Source organism: Danio aesculapii, chromosome 14 (assembly GCF_903798145.1).
Source record: "Danio aesculapii chromosome 14, fDanAes4.1, whole genome shotgun sequence".
NCBI lineage: Eukaryota > Metazoa > Chordata > Actinopteri > Cypriniformes > Danionidae > Danio > Danio aesculapii.
In genome coordinates, this window is record NC_079448.1 from 12,606,308 (window position 1) to 12,622,167 (window position 15,860).

Genomic DNA, 15,860 nt, shown 5'->3' on the forward strand with positions numbered 1-15,860 from the left:
GATGTGGCCAATGCATTTGCCGTTTGTTGGATTCAGAGATAAATGTGACTGGTTTGATCCTTCTCAGAGTTTGATGGACACATCTGACCAATCATAGCTCTGATATGGTGTGTTTGCATTGCCATCTGCTGTTTGGAAAATAAAACATACTGTGAAATGAAATTGGTTTATTGAAATAATTAAGAGGAATATGAAGAGATCTGATACAAAGACTTCTATAAGTGCCAACTGAAATTTTCCTCACTTTTATGGAAATTAATAGAATATTTGTATTGCCTTTAAATTGAAATGACTGAAAATAAAAAGAGGCAGAGAAAAAATGCTTATTTTAAAAGAAAATTTCAGATGGCACCATAGAGGCTTTTGCATGCAAACTCTTTGAATTTTTATGTTATACATTTTGCATAGAATATTTAAGACTTCCAGCAATTATCTAAAATATGCTGGGATGATTTAGTACTGGGTTTCAAATGTGGACATCTCAGCTATTGGGAAACAAGAGAAATTGTAATATATTTTATTATTATTGTTATTATTATTCATTCATTCATTTTCTTTTTGGCTTAGTCCCTTTATTATTCTGGGGTCGCCACAGCAGAATGAACCGCCAACGTATCCAGCACATGCTTTACGCAGAGGATGCCCTTCCAGCCGCAACCCATCTCTGGGAAACATCCATACACACTCACTAACACTCATACACTAGGGAAATTTAGCCTACCCAATTCACCTGTATCACATGTCTTTGGACTGTGGGGGAAACCGGAACACCCGGAGGAAACCCACGCAAACGCAGGGAGAACATGCAAACTCCACACAGAAACACCAACTGACCCAGCCGAGGCTCGAACCAGCGACCTTCTTGCTGTGAGGCGACAGCACTACCTACTGTGCCACTGCGTTGCCATTCTTATTATTAATAATAATAATAATAATAATAATAATAATAATAATAATAATAATAATAATAATAATAATAATAATAATAATAATAATAATAAAAGTATTTTAAAATAATTGTACATTTTTAACCAACAATTAAGTTGGCCAATATTCAATTCTTGACCATATTTTGACATTATTTTAACTTGATTATTTTGTATAGTTGTAGCAGTGTTACATAATGACATTTTAAGTTAGGAGTTCATACTGTTAAGATTTTAGATTTAAGTAGGTTTTGGCTCTATCCTGAATTTGTTATTCCAATTAATTATTCCATCACAGACCTTTCTATATGAAATGATTTATGCAGAAGTTATGTATTATTTCTCCAGGGAATGCCCAATTGGACAGTGTGATTTCAATGGCTGGCCGAAAAAACTAGTTTATCATAGAAATAGTCAAGTGTAGCAAAGCGTCACTTGATTTGTTTATCTTTTTTGTATTCAATGTGACAATCTCCCTGTCTAGCCTTGAAATATTTCAGAGTTTTTATTTTATTTCTGCTAATCTTTCTGAATTAAAATAAATGCTCAGTTGACTCTTTTTGTTGATGTTGATGTTGATGTAGCGAACGGGGGCTTGTCCGGGATAGAAACACAGAACCTTACATATCCAAAACAAGAATTATACATACAACTGGTCTCACTTCTACTGGCCTTGTTAAAAAAGCATATTAAACCACACCATACCACGGAGTTAGCCCAGTCAGGTTTTAAAATATGTACCTGTCTTTCACTCACACTACATGAATCTTGAGTTTTATGGTTGAGTTTGTTTTTCACTTGGGTCATTTTCATACTAACATTCCTGATGAAGGATTACTGTGTTTAGGTTCACAGAAAAGGAGAAATAAAACATATGTTGTCTTGACCTTTTTTGAGTTGGACTTTGTAACAGGGTTTAACTGAACAGAAGGTTTACATGCAGTTCTTAAGTAATACAGCTTACAGCAGGTTTAAGATAATGAGCTTGTTATGAGTTTCACGCACTGAGAGCTAGAGCTTTATGTATGTTCAATCCATAGCTTCTCTCTCTATATATATGAAATATAAATAAATATATTCATTTTCCTTCGGCTAAGTCCCTTTATTCATCAGGGGTTGCCACAGCGGAATGCCCTTCCAGCTGCAACCCAGTACTGGGAAACACCCATACACACTAATTCACACACATACACTACAAACAATTTTAGTTTATTCAAATTCCGCATGTCTTTGAACTGCGGGGGAAACCAGAGCACCCAGAAGAAACTTACTCGGACATGGGGCGAACATGTAACCTCCACACAGAAATGCCAACTGACCCAGCCGGGGCTTGAACCAGCAACCTTCCTGATATGAGGCAACAGTGCTGACCACTGAGCCACCATATATATGTGGGAAATAATTTTACATTGTATATATGTCACAAGGTATCGCACCACAGATGTTCGAGACTCGGAGGTTATCAAAAAACATATATTTACAAAAACGCACTTACTTCAGAAACAGGAACATTCAACTCAGGTAGGACATGGAGATGTTGACAATACAATACCGGACCAAGACTGAACTGAACACGGGGGTATAAATACAAGACACAAGACAAAATTAAACTGAATTTAAAAAGGGAGAGACACAGGTGGAACTAATGAACATTATCAAACGGCGGGAAAATATAAAAAAAGAAACACATGACATCAATATATACAGTTGAAGTCAGAATTATTAGCCCCCTGAATCTAACAAAGAGAAGATTTTTTCAGCACATTTCTAAACAATAGTTTTAATAACTCATTTCTAATAACTGATTTATATTATCTTTGCCATGATGACTATACAATATTTGACTAGATATTTTTCAAGACACTTCTATACAGCTTAAAGTGACATTTAAAGGCTTAACTAGGTTAATTAGGTTAACTAGGCAGGTTAGGGTAATTAGGCAAGTTATTGTATAATGATGGTTTGTTCTGTAGACTATCGAAGAAAAATATAGGCTAAAGGGGCTAATAATTTTGACCTTAAAATGGCTTTAAAAAAATTAAAAACTGCTTTTATTCTAGCCGAAATAAAACAAATAAGACATTCTGCAGATGAGAAAATTTTATCTGACATACTGTGAAAATTTCCTTTCTCTGTTAAACATCATTTGGCAAATCTTTAAAAAAGGAAAAAAATAAATAAATAAAGAGGGGCTAATAATTATGACTTCAACTGTATATATATATATATATATATATATATATATATATATATATATATATATATATATATATATATATATATATATATATATATATATATATATATATATATATATATATATATCATGGAAAATAATGCATAATGAACATGTTACAGGAGAACAGTTCACAGTCTAAAGCTAAAGCCAAAGATGCATCAGACTGGAAACAGAAGCTCATGTGACAAGTTTGCAAAGTTCAAGATTGGTGAACTCTGAGTTGCGAAATTGCATCACTTGACTGTGTGAGACCAATGGATGATCAAAACATGACCTCTCTGGACAGAAATTTAAAATATGGAGCAATCGCTCGCTTTTTCAAATGTCTAATCATCTTGTTTAATCCCACCCCTTTTCGCAGCACCGTACGACAGAATTTCGCAAGCTCAAACTCTAGTGTGACTGCGGCATTAACCTTAGCTGTGGAATTGTAATTTTTAATAATTATTTAAAATTTTCATAAATTGCCACTAAAAATTTGATTTGTCATGAGAAAAAACTGCTGGATAATGGGTGCTGATATACACCCAAACCACAGTGTGACGAGAGTGATTTATACAACAATTAAATGTAGTTTTAATGTCGTCAATGAAAATAAGCGCAAACATGTTCATTGTCTACAACTTGACACAAACGGAAATCTGACAGGTCCTTTGGTGTAACGTGATTTTGTGTAACCCTGTCTGTGTTTTGTTTTAGTTCGGTTTATTCATGTCACACCCCTTTACATTAGTTCTCCAGTGGTCTTTATTGGTTGTCTTGGTTATTATTTGTGTCCACCCCCTCGTCAGCTTTTTTAGTTAATTGTTTCTTTGTGTATTTATACCCTGCTCTGTTAGCCCTTCATTGTCAGTAGTTTTCTTAAATACCCCGTGATGTCCTTGTGTTTGCCTAGGTTTGCTTTTGTTATTCTTTAGCTTGTTTTTATTTGTCATGTTTTTTCACTATTTTATCATTCCTGATTTTCTGCACTTCACAATAAACCCACTGGACTGCATTTGGATCTCCATTTCATCTTTTCCCATCACAGACGTAACAGAATGCGAACTTTGAATGTGTGGGCTCTGATCCACTCAACTAATGAACGAACAGCGCATTATAGGCTAATATATAGTCAAAAGGGTCAAAAATAACCAACATAATTTTTGTTATAATGCATTGCTTTGCGCTGTTCAATCATTTGATGAGCGGATCAGGTCATGTGCATTCAGTCACATTACTGGCACAGCAGAAGTTTCAAGCCATTTTTGATGAAATTAACACTGATTTGACGGCGCAAGAATGTAAATAAAAAGAAACAACCACAGAAAATCATGGTGTCTTAAAATCCATTTTGTGTGAGGAATTGTTTCCTTCCCCTATAGCTTCAAATCACATTTCAACAACTATATTTCAGCATATAGCAGTTTCCCAAAGAAGTGTCTGAGGTAAGCTACTCTCTGTGGAGTATGTGAATGAAGAACACATTTTTCCTTATTATTTTTTGCTGCTTGTTCAAACTACTTTTATATAATGAGTTGAATCAACACAATTCTTGAATTTTTTGGGGGGAGGGGGGGGGCAACTTGATTGTTTTATGTTCAATTCACTTTAATTTGTTAAAACATTTAAGTTATCTGATTTTTGTTGGGACAGCATGAAGGAATTGTGTGAAACCCAGTATTTTGTTTTACAGTGTATCTTAAATCTGCACATTTATATTACATATTGCACCTATAAGTCATACCGTATTGATATCTTTGCAAATGATTAGCTAATGATTAATTAAAACAGCTAGAGGATGAAACACATTGCTTTGGCGCATTGTGGCAATTAACACATTAATTGCACTATTAATTAAACATAGGTGTTCATAGGGAATTCATTCATGGTGACATATATTTAGTTGCTGATGTGTCAGCCATTAACGAATGGTTTAATTTTTCATAAGTCAAATTAACTTAAGAAGAAGCACTGGTTAAACAGTAATACATTTCTATTTGTGCACCCCATAGTAAGTGTTTACCATTTTCCTGTCTCCTATATATATATATTTTCCTTTTCCTATATATATATATATTATATTATTCATGAGCTAAAATAAGAAGTAGTATTTGTGTGTGTGTGTGTGTGTGTTTGTGTGTGTGTGTGTGTGTGTGTGTTTGGCCTGAAGTAGTGGTCCACATGTGGTGTTAATCATGCATGCAGTAACGTCTGTGTTTAGCTGCACTCTGACATGCATGTACAAGTGGAGAGTCAGAGAGAGAAACAAGCAGACGCGGAAATCTAGGTCAGAATGATGGCACTTTAGTGATGTTTCTGAGGCTGATTTTCCACTCCACTCAGCAAAGAGCCACTCTTGACCCCTCCCTCCTTCTTACACAGCAGTGGACGGTGGTGCTTTCCTGAGCTGTGACTGTTTCATTCATTCAGGCTGTAACCACATTAGCCTCTCTCACTACTTTCACATTCACTCATTACCTGAGCTAAACTGCTGGGAAGAAACTCTGAAGAACTGTAAGTTGTACGTTGCTAGTGAAATCAATTCAAGTTTTATGAAATTTACTTAACGATTCAAAGCATCTTTACTGTAATAAACAAGAAATAACAGTAGTACTAATATGTTGCATTGTTCTTAAGTTACAAGACAAATAAAATTATAATATAAGCATATATATATATATATATATATATATATATATATATATATATATATATATATATATGAGCAACAGCAACATCACATGAGTAGCATACGATGCGATGTGGCTTTATATCGACACTGGTGGGAGGCGTGCTTGGTGTCCCACCAGTAACGATATACAGCTACATTGCACTGCTACTAATGTGATATTGTGTTTTTACAACAGTTCAACAGCATAATCATGTATATAAGAAGAAATTCAAACACTGAGAGTTTAAAAACCCTTTTGTATGAGGAACTACTTTCTTCCGCCATTCATTCACATATGCAGCTGACATCAGAGCAGCAGAAAGCATTGCTACTTCACAAACGTCATTTTAGAGCTACTATTTGAATGATTCTTCAGCATTATGTCTAAAGTGATGTCAAAACAGGTGCTTTTGCTCACATTTTAAGATTGTAAGGCTGAACGGCATGAAATGCCATCAGTCTACAGAGATATCTCCCAGTATTTCTCTGTTGCAATGAGTGTATCACAATAATTAAACCTGAAAAAGCTAAAGCAGCACAAACACTACCAGATTGCTGTAGTGTAACGCTAAACCCATGCTTGTATTCTTTTTTTATTTCTGTTTACTGAACTAGTCTGCAGTAAGTCTGTAAACTTTACACACCTGAAACTTGCCTACAGCACTTATTCACTGCTCCTCTTATAGTTGTGTAAATTGCTTCCTTGTCCTCATTTGTAAGTCGCTTTGGATAAAAGCGTCTGCTAAATGTAAATGTAAATGTAAATGTAAGTCCCATCTCACACTCAACACACTACAATTACTATGGTATAAATACAGCACTACAAGACACAAAAGAGAAAGATCGACTTAGAAAGTCACTTACAAGTTTTATAATGATTTGATCAGCTGTAGTTTAAAATTACGCTGGATTTTTCCTCCTCTAAGGGCTTATTATGCGGTCTCTTGTGGATGGCGCTGCATAGTTACAATCTACACAACTACATTCTCGCCTAAAAAGCCTCAAAAGTACATTATGTAGTCCAACAGCTGCAATATTTGTCAAACTGTAGTAATGAGTTTATTGATCTGCTGTCACTTGATCTATGTGGGCGAAGTAATAAAGAAGGGTGAGGAGGCTGTAGGAGTTCTGATATTGCACAATATCACACTGCTATCAGCCAATTAGATTCGAGAAACAGACAGAACTATTGCATAAATATATGTATTTCACATGGTTACTCGATAATTAAACATGGTTACTCGAACTGTTGAATAAATGCAATATCACACACAGAACTGGTGGGAGGCCTGCCATGGTGTCCTACCAGTGACTATATATATATATATATATATATATATATATATATATATATATATATATATATATATATATATATATATATATATATATATATATATATATATATATATAGTTGAAGTCAGAATTATTAGCCCCCCTTTGAATTTTTTATTCTTTTTCAAATATTTCCCAAATGATGTTTAACAGAGCAAGGACATTTTCACAGTATGTCTGATAATATTTTTTTCCTCTGAAGAAAGTCTTATTTATTTTATTTCAGCTAGAATAAAAGCAGTTTTAAATTTATTAAAAAACATTTTTATTTATTACATTATTATTAGTCCCTTTAAGCTATATTTTTTTCGATAGTCTACAGAACAAACCATCGTTATGCAATAACTTGCCTACCCTAACCTGCCTAGTTAACCTAATTATCCTAGTTACACCTTTAAATGTCACTTTAAGCTGTATAGAAGTGTCTTGAAAAAATATCTAGTAAAATATTATGTACTGTCATCATGGCAAAGATAAAATTAATCAGTTATTAGTAATGAGTTATTAAAACTATTAGGTTTCGAAATGCGTTGAAAAAGTCTTCTCTCCGTTAAAAACAAAAATTGGGGAAAAAATTAACAGGGGGGCTAATAATTCTGACTTTAACTGTTTATAAATAATTCAATACTATTTATTACAGATTGATTTATTATGTATGAATAATATGTATATTCATGTTTTAAAGTGTCATACAGAAATCAGTCGCCATTTATATATATAGTATTATTTAATACAAAATGAATACAAGTTTTATTAATTAATTGCCATCAAAAAAACTGCTCTGCCGAAGACGTTTAAACTATGAAACTCAGTTTAGTTCGTCTGACTGTCAGTCAGTCAGTCTGTCTGTCTTTTATTGCTTATTTTTAAACAAATTCAAAATATTAGGTACTTTTTCATTTTAGTTTTAGATGATGCTCTATTTCATAAGAGTTGTGCCTAACAGTGGGCGTGTGTTCGGTGAAATTACACACCGTACTATGAAGGAGGCTCTGCTAATGAATATTCAATAATACATTGCATGAGAAATTGCTTAGCTCATGTAAATTAAATACATAGTAATAACGACGCTGCGTCGCTCTCCTCCAATCGCGAAGGCGCTGCTCATGAATATTTAACACTAAACCTTCACGGTAGTAGGATTTAAAAATTTGCCGTCGGATTTCTCTTGCGTGTGTAGTGGAGACTAATGTAACGCTATCAGCACTACAACAGCATCAACACACACACACACACGCCACCCTCCTCTACACTTCCGCAACTGCTGTGAGATGCCGTCGCCCGGTGTGTTTCTCCGGTCAGAGCCGAATTAAGGACACATTATCGGCCCGCAGGAGCGACCGCGGACACCTGAGACGCTCACGGCAAGTTACTGGGTATTGTACGGACAAATGTTCATTATAACCGATATCGGTGCATGGTTCCGTTTGATACTCCAACACACGCTCCGCTGTATTGAGAAGCATAATTATATGGGATATAAATGGTTGAATGAGCGTTATGAATGAATTTGGTTGTCTCATCACTTTCACCCAGAGAGTTTAATCACCCTGCTCGTGCGCTCTTCGCTTGCAACATCACACCCATGTTTAATTCATTGCATTTGGCCCGGTAATGTAACACTGACATCTGTCCTCTTGATGCTTTGTAAACGGTGTAGATCCGGGCTGGAAGAACACACATGATTAGCGGCGATCCTCTGTCATCTCTCGCGGCTGTCAGTCATGATGATGTCAGTCAGGCAAGCATGCAGTCGGTCAGTGGGTTTGATCTGTGATGCGCGGTGCTTTGATGAGCACAGATGTTCAGCTGCAGTGGGTCTGTGATGGCCGGTGCTGTGGGTGTGGTTCTGGCCGCCCTGTGCTGATCAATTCTGCCTCTGTCTGTCTGGATGCACCGCACAAGCTTCCCGAGGTGATGAAAGACCTGAGAATAAAGGGGAATTGTGATTTACAAGCCTTCAAAACATGAAGAAAAACTTGAAAAGAATTTCTTCAGACTATAAATAAACCTATATGTTGTGTAGTTATGATCAGCGGTTCAGGATAGATGAGAATCGTGTTGGAGATAGTTGTCACACTAACAGATATGGACTTCTCACAAGGTGGACGCTGAATTTTCAAAGTCGTAAAATAAAAGATTAATATAATACGTTTTCAGCATTATTTGCTGTTATTGTTTGTGAGATTGACAGTTCCTGGGTGAACTGCATCAGTTTCCCATTGTCATTGAACCTCAACTAACAAATGTCTGTGTTTTTATGTTAAGTTGAGATGGTCAGATAAAACCCATACTAAACTAGATTTTTGTGAATTATGTTTTCATGACTTTTTTCTCTCTCTTTAACAAAGCTTTATGCTCTTATAGGTTTCACACAGGCCTATAGGTTTACAGTCTTAAAAAATAAAGTTCTTTATTGGCATTGACAGTTCCACAAAGAACTTTTAACATCCACTTTTCAATCCACAAAAGGCTGGCTCTTTAAAACATCTCTTTAGATTTACAAATGTTCCTCACACACACTCAAAACAATATTTTTTCTGCTTGTTCAATCTAATGGGCTCAATTTGAATATTTTTTTTTCTGGCATAACTTAATTGTTTTATGTTCAATCAACTCAATTTGTAAAAACATTTAAGTTAATGTAGTTGTAGTTATATGCACACGGACTTTAAAAAAGCGCTGCGTTTAAGATCTGATATCTTTAAAAAACAGCGTGGTGGGTGTCAGACCAAACAAAGCACTGCATTGAATTATATTTTTCTGTGAAAATTGATGCTTAAGTTTATTTAAATGATTGCATTTGAATTATATTACAACATCAATACTGTAAAAGGAAACTTATGTAATTGAAAATAGTCACATAAAGCTTTCACCGCCTTTTCACCCTGCATTTTTTACAGTGCACACTGAGGAAAGAGCTGGTCAAAGGATTTTTTTTTGTGGAACCCAAAATGGTTCTTCAGTGGCATTGATGCAAATAATCTAATTTGAAACATTTATATTCAGAAGTGTATATATAATATCAGCCCAGTTTTGGCCTGAACCAGTTGACATCTCCTGTTTGAAGGGTTAAACTTTCCTGAGGCCCTGTAGTGCAACAACGTGATATGAGGAGGATTTTAAAATGATATGTGTAGTATTTCTTATAGTGTAAATTACATGTACATCAACATAAACGATTTGCAAAGTTTCAAGGATCAAACTGCACAATAATTTTTTGTGTACAATATATTTATTACTTTTTTCAGTTTGCATATCACGACAGATTACACAGTTACAGAATAATAATCATGTAGACACAGCAAACATTTTACACCCTATTCTCCCTCCCATCGACCCATTCATTAAAAAAAATATATATTAAAAATAATAAAAATATAGCAAGACCAAAAAAGTGTGTGTGTGTGGGGGCTATGTTTAAATCAGGTAAAGAGTGTTTCCCAAGTCTATGTTTAGACCATACTACCCTACTCCCTCAGAGCTTGTTCTTGTTGTTGCAGACTGCCAACATTTACATTGTACTTTAGAAAGTATTAAAAGGCCTCCAGTAGGCATGGGCAGGTATAAGTTTCTGATGGTATGATATCCTTGGATAAAAATATCACAGTTTTATGGTATTGTGTTTATTGCTGTAAAATAATTTCTTTTTAAACGCCTTAGTACACAACAGCTACTTTTTTTCCCCCTTTAACACAAAATATTACATTTTAGGAACCATTTATGATATTTTGGAACAGTAAACGTGCCAGGCTACATAATTAAAAATAAACATTGACTTCTAGTATCTTCATTAGCTTCAAAAACACAGATTTCCTTACAACACATTGAAAAACCACTTTAAAAAACTCTTTACATATACCCTAGAAATGGTATAACAAAAATATTTGCGGTTTTAATACCTTGACTTTTCCAAACCGTGGTAAACCTTGAAACCGGTTATCGCCATATGCCTAGTCTCCAGATATCGTCAAACACTTTTTGTTTTCTTTTTGACAATGTATGTTATCTTTTCCATTGACATATGTGACACCATTCTAGGATCATTTATATTTTTCCAATTAAGAGCAAAAATACTTTTAGCTTGTAAAATACACATGAATCTGACCTCTTTGCTTTGTAAGAGGGCTGACAGGATATATATCCAGAATTAAAATCTTAGGATCTAATGTTAATTTCTTTGATAAAATTTGGTCAATTATTTCAATTACACCTCGCCGAAAGGGTTTTATTTTCACACATTTCCATATACAGTGGTACAGTGTACCTCTTACCTCATTACACTTTATACAGATATTATCATTAAACTTGTGCAATATAGCAGGATTTATGTATGTTTGCATTAGCCATTTGTACTGTACACGTTTCAGGCGATTGATCATTTGTTTCTGAGCTTTCTGACATGCCTCATTCCAATCCTCTATATATTTCATCATCTATATTTTCTTTTCCATAATCTTAGTTTTGATTCTGAGGATTTATGAGAGCCAGATATGAATAATCTGTACAAAGAGGAGATTGAACCTTTATCAAAACTGCACAATTATTAGTTATTAATTATTAATTGCCTTTAAAAAAACAAACGGAATCTTTTTGGGGTGACAAAATTAATTGTTTCTATTGTGTGTCACAATGCTGATAATTTGATAGGTTTAGTTAGAAACAGACCATAACTGGTTATGATATACTGGTGTTTTTATCATTTATCATGGTAGCAGACTATGGTGTGACAGACGAGACATGTGAGGATAGCATACTATGACTAGGGAGGTGAGATGCATGTGGAAGTAATTAAAAAGCTTTAACTATTTGAAAGGCCCACATCTGCACACATTTAGCTGTTTGTGAGTTCGTTGGGACATTTACTGAGGGTACTGTGGAAATTCAAATTCAAATGTATTTTGTCACATACAGAGTCATATACACAGTGTGCTATGCAGTGAAATGCTTACACAAACGCTCATGACCTTCAAAATAATAACAATAACAGAAATTATAATAACATCAATATCAATCTAAATTTGGAGAAATAGAAGTTCTGCAATAGAAAATAAAAGCAAAGTTGCACCTTGGAATTATAAGGTTATCTGTGTTCTAAATGATTTTGAGATGATGAGCTTTAAAGTTTTTGCATTCCATATAGCAAAAAATATGTGTGTAACAGTTCTCTTTCATACATTAACATGACAGAGACCATAAATGTACTGTACATGTAAATTATCAAAATTCTCTTAAATTTGCAAATTGGGGTAAAATAAACAGGGCCTGCATTTTAATAGAACCTTCTAATTGTAAATCACTTTTCGCTTGGAATTATAAGGTTCTATCTGGCAGATCATCAATTGAAGCAATACTTTTCAATAAAAACAATCAGTTTGCTTATATATATATGTTGATGAATGAGAAAGTTATATTTTTGCTTTCTATAACATGTATTTAATGTTTTAGGATGATTTTTTTTTTCTTGTTCAAATTAAGCATACAAGGCTGTGCTAAATATTTTGTTTCTTGCAGCTGTACATTTTTTGTAATTAATAGGGTCATATATATTGAATTTCATGCTTTATTATTGAGTTATGTTTATTGAACTATATGCCCCATTTATTAAATTAAGTGCCCTTCAAGGCTTAATATCAAATTTAAAGACTTTAAAAGAAAACAGAGAATGAGCAAATGAGTTGTTTAACAAACACTGAAAAATGTTTCACTAACTTTATATACACAAATAAAAATTTCACATTTGATATATTAGATTTTATTAAATAATTTCTCTTTCAACAATGTAAAATTGAACATTTCATCTCAATGTTAAAAAATGCTTCTAAATCATCACATTGACACATCTTTTCAGCTTCAGGTTTCTTTTCGATTTTGTGTGGTGCGGCATTATTTCGTTGACCCTTATTTTGTGTTTCTTTATGGTCTTTCCCGTTGTCAACCGATGAAAAAACAAAGAAAGCTGAGGCTGATTGGTCCACGTGCGTGCATTCAAAATGCTGATTGGCTCATAGCCAGAGCATTATAGTGTAGATAGATAGATAAAGCTTTTTTGTTTTTTTAAATAAAAAGTTTTCACATCATGTAAATAAATTGTCATTTAATAAGAATGCGAATAACTCAATTTTGACAAAAATGTCAGATAGAACCTTATAATTCTAAGGTGACGAAATATAAACTTATTAAAGACTATTAAAGACTGTCGATAGAGTAAGTAGTTGTAGAAAAAAGTATAAAAATATAAAAGAATTATCTGTACAAACAGAAACATAGAATTGTTTCTAACAAAGTGCCTGGTTCATAAGAGAGAAGAACCCAAGGTACTCCTGCATACTGTAAAAAGTTCAATCTCTCCCGCTTACTAAGCAGCAGAACACAATTCTGAACATGTCAATATTTTAATTTCATGTTTGATGCAGTCAAGAAATGTGTGTTTTCATTGAGCAGGTTACATGAAACATTCAGTTCATACATTATGTCTGACTCCTTGTATTCAATATCAAAATTATATGATGCAAAACTGAAAATTGAGGATATCAGTATCTCCAGTTTTCTAACAATATAGATAGGTTTGTAAAAAAGTTATAATTTCATAATTTCTTTTATTGCCAATAAACTACATTTGGCCATCAAAACACTGTAGTTGTAGCTGAGGGCTGGACAATTTAGATTTATGTTGTTGACATCGAGAAGACAGTGTTTTCTGTGCTTTGAAAGTAAAATCCTCTTTGCATGCATGCAATCCCAAAGCATGAAATCTTAAACTCATAGTAAAACTGACATTGTTATTGTTCATATCACTGACTGTGTTTACACGGACAACAGTAATCGAATTTATTGCCTTAATCTATTTTAGACAATAATAAGATTAAGGCATTTACATGAGTTGCTTTTTGAATGTTTCTTTCATGATCCTGTTTTACATGTTATAGCACATACTTAGATTAACATCATTGCGTCACCGCGCTATCCGCATTTCCTCCAGAGTTTCATGTAATTTCGGGTGTTACATTATTAATTTGCTGACTTTAACTGCAGTTTGGCACTTTTACTTTCATCCGGGCATGCCCCCTGTGACAAATGAGATATTGGATGCAACTATAAACTGCTGGTAGAGTTGTTTTAATGGAAGTTCACACCGCATGCTGAATAGAAGAAAAACCTCCGCATTTCACGATGCAGGTGTCTGTGGTCTGCACTGACTCGGTAGGCGCAAAGTGTCAAACAGCCGTGTGTGGGTGTGGGTGTGTGTGTGTGGACTAGCCTGTCGCAAAATGCGGCGAAAAGCCCTACATGACGGTAATAGTTCAATTAAGGTGTTTACATGTCTGTACTGCACTTCAATAATGCGACTAAAATCAGCATACTCCACATGTTTTAATTCAATTTCTCTTTAGTTCGATTATGACCTTAATCGGATTAAATTAATCAAAAATGGCTGTTTACATGGTCTACTCTTAATCAGAGTATTGTCTTAATCGCATCAAAATCTAAGTATTGGTATTGGTGTCCATGTAAACATAGTCACTGTAGTGCTGAGGAAGCTTCTGGAGCTGAACTCCAGATGTGGAAAAGGCCAGTTTGTTCCCGACACACACTACAAGCCATGCAGGGCTCACCAAATTGGTTGTGGAGGGCCAGTGTCTTGCAGATTTTAGCTCCAACTTGCCTCAACACACCAATGGAGGTTACAAATAAACATAGTAAAGCTGCGGTTACACTGGACTTTTCTCCCCATAGATTTCTTCTATTTATACGCACACAAATTCCCCAGACCGGAAACGCAAGCTTGTGCATCAAGTCTCGCAGATCGCTATGTTGAAAAATTCAAGCTTGGTGAACTCTGACCTGCGAAATTGCTTCACTTGATTGCGTGAGACCAATCGAGGATCAAAACATGACCTCTCTGAACAGAAATTTTAAATATGGAGCAATTGCTTGCTTTTTTAAAATGTCTAACCATCTTGTTTATTCCTGCCCCTTTTTGCAGCACCATACAAAAGAATTTCGCAAGCTCTAGTGTGACCGCAGCTTAAGACCTTAATAGGGTATATGCCGAGCTAGTGTTGTTCCCATACCGATAAACGTCCGGTGACCGGTTATTGTGAGTTTTTTCCATTTTATATGATTCCTTTTACAGCATCGATGTTGTAATGTAATTAAAATACAAGCAGTTAAATAGACTTTGGCATTCATTCAGTTGCTCGAGCGTAAAACGAGACAAAAAGCCGTTTACTCGCACGTGCCTGTCAGAATCGGCAGGCTAGCGCAGAAGTTCCATTGAATATACTGGGGTAAAATAAATGCTCATATTATAAAGACATGGCGGGGGAAATGTAATTTAATGCAGTGCTTTTTGTACAATCTGAGAACCACTTTATATTGGATATCACTCAGCCAGTAGAGATCTCTGATTTTTAAAGGAAACAGACCTTAAACGTGCCGATTTTGCAATTGCAAACAGTTCACTGGAAGCGCTTAACCCAGGTTACTGGCAAATTAAAAGTCCTATTAGCATGCTTTGGCATATACCCTATTAGCTTGTTCGGGTGTGTTTGACCAGGGTTGGAGCTAAAATCTGCAAGACACCGGCCCACCACTGAACTTGATGATCCATAGGGAGACCAGTCAAACCAGACCAGAACATAATCTCTGAAAGGCGAGACCAGATCCTTAAACCAGTGATCTCAAACTCATGGAGGGCCACAGG

General features: G+C 34.8%; 1 protein-coding gene across 1 annotated transcript in view; it reads left to right on the forward strand.

Annotated features, from left to right (window-relative positions):
- Window positions 1-8,326: 8,326 nt before the first annotated feature.
- Window positions 8,327-15,860, forward strand: part of jakmip1 (janus kinase and microtubule interacting protein 1) — a 74,139-nt gene continuing 66,605 nt past the window's right edge. The window contains exon 1 of the mRNA XM_056472286.1: window positions 8,327-8,529. The gene's annotated coding sequence lies outside the window, so the exon portion shown is untranslated. The remainder of the gene's footprint in view (window positions 8,530-15,860) is intronic.